Source organism: Ziziphus jujuba, chromosome 5 (genome assembly GCF_031755915.1).
Source record: "Ziziphus jujuba cultivar Dongzao chromosome 5, ASM3175591v1".
NCBI classification, from domain to species: Eukaryota; Viridiplantae; Streptophyta; class Magnoliopsida; order Rosales; family Rhamnaceae; genus Ziziphus; species Ziziphus jujuba.
In genome coordinates, this window is record NC_083383.1 from 6,853,139 (window position 1) to 6,861,615 (window position 8,477).

Sequence of the window (8,477 nt, forward strand, 5' to 3'; positions counted from 1 at the left end):
ATTTAAAGTTGAAAGAAAATCAACTCCTTAATAATTATAAAAAAACCAAAAAAAAAAATAATAACTAATAGGCGACGCATAATAGTGCTTCTGCGTCGCCTAATATCAAAAATATGTCTTCCAAAAAATGTTTTGGAAAAAACAAAAAAAAAAAAGCACTGTGATGCTGCTTAAACATTTTCACTTGTTATTTAAAGTTGAAAGAAAATCAATTGTTTAATACTTACAAAAACCCAAAAAAAAAAAAAACTATACACTCATAGGCGACGCATAATGGCGCTTCTGCGTCGCCCTATATCAATAATATGTCTTGAAAAAAAAAAAAAAAAGCAGTGTGATGCTGCTTAAACATTTTCACTTGTTATTTAAAGTTGAAAGAAAATCAACTGTGTAATATATACTAAAAACCCAAAAAAAAAAAACAATACACTAATAGGCGACGCATAATAATGCTTCTGAGTCGCCTGATATCAATAATATTTTTTCCAAAAATTTTTTTGGAAAAAAACAAAAAAAAAAAAACGCTGTGATGCTGCTTAAACATTTTCACTTGTTATTTAAAGTTGAAAGAAAATCAACAGTTTAATACATACTAAAAACCCAAAAAAAAAATATTACACTAATAGGCGACGCATAATGCTTGCTTCTGTGTCGCCTGATATCAAAAATATGTCTTCCAAAAAATGTTTTGGAAAAAAAAAAAAAAGCACTGTGATGCTGCTTAAACATTTTCATTTGTTATTTAAAGTTGAAAGAAAATTAACTGTTTAATACTTACAAAAAACCAAAAAAAAAAAGAATAATACACTAATAGGCGACCCATAATAATGCTTCTGGGTCGCCTGATATCAATAATATGTCTTCCATAAAATTAAAAATTCAGCACTGTTATTTTTCTTATATATTTTCACTGGTTTTTAAAGTTGAAAGAAAATCAGATTGATTAATATTTTATGAAAAATGAAAATAAATAAATATAAGGGCATCAGGAGACTCACAATACTCCTATGTGTCGCCGAATGTATATGTTTTTGGGGAAAAAAAATTATCTTTCTCATGCTGCTTAAATATTTTCACTTGTTATTTAAAGTTGAAAGAAAATTAACTGATTAATATTTTCAAAAATCCAAAAAAAAAAATTAATAATTTAATAGTCGACTCATAGAGTTTGTTATGCGTCGCCGGATATTTATAAGGTGGAACGAAAAAAAAGTTAAGATACAGCTCTGTAAGTTTTCTTAAATATTTTCACCTATTTGGAAAGTTGAAAGAAAATCAGATTGATTAATAATTATCTTTAGTGTAGCATTTAAACAATACAATTGATAAAAAATATACGCACTCTATTAAAGGCGACTTTGTTGGGTTGAATATTCAGCGACTCTTAAAGGATGTGTCGTGTATTGTTGTTTCTCGCGACTTCTCGACGTCAACATTTTTCTTATGCGTCGTCGATTGGTCAAATTTTTACTGACGCATTAACCTCAGAGTTGCGGTTTTATTTTTTTAGACGCATTTATCTAGTAGCGTCGCTAATAGTGTGTCGCTAGAGCTTAATTTTCGCGTAGTAATCACTTATTTACATTTAAATTATATGAATATGTTAACTAATAATACTTAAATATATATCATTTATTAAATAAATTTGTTGAATGTTCATTGTGTTTTAGGGTTGCTGCCGCTCTTAAAAACCCAAATGGAAGCTTCTGAAAGTCTAAATGAAATTGGCCATCTCCACATCACATAATGATTGTACAGGGGTCATGTCAGGACCCGTCCAGAATTCCTTCCCCGGAACCCTAGACAAGCCCTGATCCCAAGGAAATACCACCGAACCTTCCAACGGAAAATCCGGCAGCACCTCCCCTAAGGGTAGGACTAACCAAAATTTACCCGCACTGAAAGCACACTTCTATAAACATCCCCTTATTACTCCCACAAACAACAAATTGGTTCCACAAATTTCAGCACTTCAAAAGAAACAACAGCAGCAACCAAAAAAAACAACTACACGTCCAATACAGTATACAGAGCATTATACAGATACATGTGGAATTTATACAATGACAGATAAAGAAGCAATACATGACAGAGAGGAAAAAAAGGGAAGAAAAACTTCTTGAACCTTCGGCAAACGAACTGAGACGTTGGGCTCGCCCCGGACAATCAACGTCTCCAACCTGGACCTAAGGGAACGGAATTTAAGAGTGTGAGATGTTAATCATCTCAGTGAGTGACCCTAACTACTGAACACCTTTAGTATTAATAATATAAAAAGTAAAGAAATTTAATTAACCAGTACCGAACAATTAAATAAATAAATAAATAAACAATTGAAGTAATGCTTTCTCTCAAAACCCTCACTATTCACTCCGTTGGAAATGTTCCCTTTTTAAAACCTTTTCCCAAAACCCAATGTACATACCTCCCGAAAACCAAGGGATTAAACCATTTGATAAACAATAAATAAATAAAAGCATACCCCAATATATAATTAAAATATAATAAATTATAGTAAATATCTTGAACACCTTTGGGGTTTAAAACATTATTTGCAATTTACACTGACGCACCACACCATATACCGGTGATGCCCTCCGATACCCAGCGTCCTGAGCACCGACTAGCGGGGGGTTAAAGAGAGAAACCTACAACGGTCACTTCGGCGTCCCGACAGTACCGCCGCTAAAACCATCAACCCGGCCAAGGAGGGGGGCGGCTGTGCACAACAATAACCTTGCTGCCCACGGTCCAATGGCAACTCACGGGAGAAGTAATAACCGCACGCTAAACCACATAATAACCGCGTGCTATCACGTGTCTATACACCATACACCAGAACACCAATACTGTATGAGTGCGTCTAAAAATAAACATTATTAACCAACCGTACCGTTTTTCCAAAAACTACCGTGGCAAATACATTAAATTATCACACTTACCATCCCACATATTTTTATTTAACCAAACCGGTACGAAGCATTGATAACCAACAAACCACAATTTTCTCGAAGTACAAGATGCAACCATAAAAATACCGCGGGCATAATTTATAAAATTTAAACAAATATTTTCGTAAAATATTTAACCCAATTATACCCGAAAAATTAATACTGAAAACCACGTACAAATACTACCGAAATACACCTTGCTCATGCATAATAAATTAAACCACAATAAAATCATAATTAAATCACACCACATGAGAATAATTTAAATATCAATTTAAATACCAATTAAACATAATTAATTGCCCAAAATAATTTTTGAAGGTGGGTCTGTAACATCCCGTCCCAAATCGCACCGGAATCCGTGCACGTTGACCGAGGTTGACTGTTGACCGTTGACCAAAGGGGTCAAAAGTTGACGTTTTGACTCGGTGGGAATTTCGAGATGACTAGGGTACCGTGGCGAAGTGCACGATGCCACGAGTTCGTAGACTGGTAGCACGTCGAAAACGGAGCTACGGTTTGAAAGTTATGGACGAAACAAGTTGCGGTCCAAACTGTCCAAGGGGTGCTGGAGTTGACTTTTTGTTTATGGGGAATTGAGCTTTGACTCATGCATGGTTGTGAAGTGCTCGTCGATATGAGTTCACAGACTAGCGGCACGCTCAAAACGGACATCCGGTTAAAAAGTTATGGACGTTTGAAGTTTACCGGATACCGTATTATTTTAATATTTTTGGGTCGGTGAACAGTGAAATGCCACGTGTCAACTTCTGATTGGTCCACGTGGCATGAACAGTGTCACACAAGGGTTTTTATTTGTTAAAATTCCCGGGGAAGAGAGAGAAAGAGAGAGAGGAGAGAGAAAGAGAGAGAGAGAGCCACCGCCGGCCACCGGAGTTTTCCACTGTTCCGGCCGAGTTACTCTACACGCGCCGGACAGAAAGCTTGCCCACCTCATTTCCGGCAAAACCTCCAAATTTCACGGCGAACGGCCGCCGGGCGCGCCCGGATCGGACGTCCGAAGTTTGGCGGCGATTTTTCCCCTCCACCGCCGGCCACCGCGAATCGGCACTGTTCTGGCCATTTTCCGGCCACACGCGCCTGACAGCCTTGATCCTCTCCTCAAGTCCGGCCTACCCACCAACAATCACGGCCATCGGACCACCGACGCGCCGGGATCGGAGCGTTTTCCGGCGAGGGGTCGAAAATCTTCAAACGGTGATTTCTCCGCCGTCCGACCTCCGTTTTGCTCACCGTCGGTCCCGTTGGATTGCTCTCCTCACGATCTACAAATCTGCAAAATTTCACAGCCAACGGCCACCGCCGGAAAATACTGTTCCGGTGACGGTTGCCGGTGACGTGGCGGCCCGCCGGAAAATACTGTTCCGGCGAGTGCCCGAAAATTCCGGCCAGCTCCAGTCCGCAGTGTTCGACCTCCTGAATCCGAATCCGGCTTCCGTTTCCGCCAATTCGCGACGGTTTGGGAGAATTGCGGAGCCGAAACTCGAAAAGCTTTCCGGCGAGATTCCGACCCCGTCGGGTTCGATCACCGGAAAGTAAGACCGAATCCATGATCCTCATCACGCGAGCTTCGATTCGGTATATAACTCGTAACCCTTAGATGTCGCTTGGTGTTCGCTCCCCGGGTATCCATTTGGGAATTACCCGAATAAAATATTAATATTTTTGGTTTGTGCACTGTGGTTGTTTAGGTGCACGCGCGAGTAGTGGAGTGGATCCCGAGGAGGATCTTAGTTGATTTGCGCTCTCCAGGTGAGTGACCCACCTTTAAAAATATTTTCGGGGTAATTAATTGTATTTATGTGGTATTAATTTGGTATCTGTAAAATTGTGCTCATGTGGTGTATTTTAAATATAATCGGGAAAAATATTATTTTATATATATATTTACCATTGGTAATAAATGGCAATTTTGGGATCGTTAAGAAATTCCCGATTATTATTTTATGGTGATTTAATTATGAATTATATTGTTGTTTAATTTATTATGCATGAGCAAAGTGAATTTTGGTAGTATTTGTACGTGGTTTTAAATTTGATTTTCCGGGCATAATTGGGTTAAATATTTTACGAAGATATTTGGTTATATTTTATAAATTATGCCCGCGGTATTTTTATGGTTGCATCTCGTACTTCGAGAAAAGTGTGGTTTGTTGGTTATCAATGTTTCGTACCGGGTTATTATATAAAAATATGTGGGATGGTGTTTGTGAAAAATTTGGTATACTTCCCACGGTGGTTTTTGGAAAAACGGTACGGTTGGTTGTTTATGTTTATTTTTAGACGCACTCATACAGTATTGGTGTTCTGGTGTATGGTGTATGGACACGTGGTTTAGCACGCGGTTATTATATGGTTTAGCGTGCGGTTATTACTTCACCCGTGAGTTGCCATTGGACCGTGGGCAGGCAAGGTTATTGTTGCGCACAGCCGCCCCCCTCCTTGGCCGGGTGATGGTTTTTAGCAGTCGGTACTGTCGGGACGCCGAAGTGACCACTGCAGGTTTCTCTCTTTAACCCCCCCGCCAGTCGGTACCTTGGGACGCTGGGTATCGGAGGGCATCACCGGTATATGGTGTGGTGCGTCAGGTGTAATTGTCGGTGTAATTGCAAATAATGGTTTAAACCCCAAAGGTGTTCAAAATTTATTTATTATAATTTATTATATTTTTATTATATATTTGGGGTATGTATTTATTTAATTGTTGTTGTTAAATTATTTAATCCCTTGGTTTTTGGGAGGTATGCACATTGGGTTTTGCGAAAAGGTTTTAAAAAGGGAACATTTCAAACGGAGCGATTGGTGAGAGTTTTGAGGGCAATCATTATTTTCCAAAGGTTATTATTATTTATTATTAATTGTTGGTATCTGTTCCACTCCTTAATTGTTATTATTTTATTATTATTATCAAAAGGTGTTCAGTAGTTCGGGTTACTCACGGAGATGATTAGCATCTCACACTCTTAAATTCCGTTCCCTTAGGTGCCAGTGGTGGTAGACGTTCTTCCGGAGCGAACCAAGTTTTCTGCTGCTGTTGTGTTTCGAGAAGTTTCTTTGTATTCTTTCATTTCAGTGTATTATTTCTTTTCAGCCTTGTTGTATTTCTGTTGTTTAGCACTTCTTAAAGCTCTGTATACTATTGGAACACTTCTGTTTTATTTATGCACTGGACTGTTGTTGCTTTGAGAAGTGCCGGAATTTGTGGAATCAGTTTGTAGTTTGTGGGAGGGATAAGGAGATGTTTTTTTTGAAGTGTATTTTCAGTGCAGGTAGTTTGTGGTAATTAAATCCCTTAGGGGAGGCTCTGCCGGATTTTCCGTTGGAGGGTTCGGTAGGGTTTCCCTGGGATCAGGGCTGTCTAGGGTTCCGGGAAAGGAATTCTGGACGGGTCCTGACAGGGTCACTCACTTGGAGCACGCAATTAACCTAAGATCCACCGTGGGATCAATTCCACGACTCACCGGTGCTCCTAGAACAAAATTCACAGACAGTCAAATAAATTAATATTTTATTCGGGTAAATAATACCCGGTACCCAGGGGTCAAACACAAACGTTAACCAAAATAGGCGAATGATATACCGAATCGAAGCTCGTGGGACGAGGATCACAAATCCAGTCTCCATCGACCCCAATTCCGCCCGAGGTGGCTGGAATCTGGTCGGGAAGCTTCGGCCGAGTTTGATCTTGAGGGATCTTTCAAACGGTGGGGATTTTGGGCAAACTAACCCCGGAAATGGACTCAGAGGGATCGAAAATAGTGGGATGGAGGTATGGGATGGGCTGGGTTGGTCGGAAACGGCGAGAATCGCCGGAAAAATTTCACCTCGCTGCCGTGACTTCGCCGGCCCGATCTGGGCTCTTCCGGCGGCGGCTGGCCGGGAGATTTGGTGGCTGAGGTCGCGAGGTGGCGGGCTACACCGGTGGCCGGCGCGTGTGGCGTTCCGACGACTGAAATCCGATCAAAACGCCGGTCAACAGAGGGAGGGTGAGAGAGTCAAAGGAGAGAGAGAGAGGGAGAAAAATTTCTGCATTTTGTTTTGACGGGCTCGGGGAAGAAGGAAAGGAAGGGAAAAGAAAAAAAGAAAAAAAAGAAAGAAAAAGGTGTTTTCCCACGTGGGGAAAAGAAAAGAAAAAGAAAAAGAAAAGGAAAAGAAAAAAGAAAAGAAAAGAAAAGAAAATAAAATATATAAAAATAATTAAATAATAATATAACAATATTATTATTTAAAATAATAGTAAAATAATTTGATTTTTTAAACATGGTTGACATGTGGCATTTCACCATGGTGACACATGGTCACCTTCATTAAGTCACACGTGGCACCTCGTTATGCGTTTTAAAAAAATAATATTAAAATAATACGGTATTTGAAAAACTTTACAGATTCATAACTTTCAAACCACATGTCCAAATCGGACGTGCCGCTAGTCTACGGACTCGTATCGATGAGCACTTCACAACCATGTATGAGTCAACGCTCAACCTTGCATGAATAAAAAGTCAACTCCGGCACCCCTTGGACAGTTTGGATCTCAACTTATTTTGCTCATAACTTTCAAACCGTAGCTCCGTTTTCAACGTGCTACCAGTCTACGAACTCGTGCCAACATGTACTTCGTAACGGTACCTCAGTCAACCTAGAATTCCAATCGGGTCAAAAAGTCAACTTTTGAACCCTTTCGGTCAACGGTCAACGGTCAACCTCGGTCAACGTGCAAAAATTCCGACATGGTTCGGGACGGGGTGTTACAGGTCATGGACTCATTTCACTTGCTTTATTTTTGTTTTTCATGTATTGCATCTTCTTCACTCTCTTCTTTTTCTCTCTGTTTCCACCAAGCCCAACCCAACAAAAATTTTCTTTTTCTCTCGCTTTCTTTTGTCGGAATCAAAAGTACCTAATAACAGACCAATCAAATATGAACAATGAATCAGCAAAAGTAAGAACAAAGAATTCATAGTCACATGAAAAATCAATTTAAAGAATTCTTATATAATGCCAGCCATTGTTTCATACCAAATAACAAACCGATCAAAACTACCTAATAACAAACCAATCAAATGTGAACAATAAATCCAGCAAAAGTAAGAAAAAAGAATTCATATTGTTTTATACAAAGCAGTTGCCACAACACATGAAAAATCATTTTAAAGAATTGTTATATATTGCCAACCATGTTTCATACCCATAAATTCTACACAGGAATCAAAAGGTCCTTATCGTTCAGGTCTTTTTTTAATCCGAAAAAGTAAATAAATAAGTAAAATAAAAAAAATTAAAAGTCATTGTAATTTTTGAAAACCAAAAGGTTGAAACCCATGAAAACCCATAGATGAAAAATCAGAGGTCCCGATTGGGTTTGGTCGTTTCGTGGGTGGAGAAGGTGGAGATGGCCATGTTGAAGCAGCTCAGTCTCATTTTCCCAATCCATGTGTCTTAAGTTAAGAATTACACCCACCTTTACTGGAATGATATTTGTCCTGTTTTGTGCCAAAACCACCC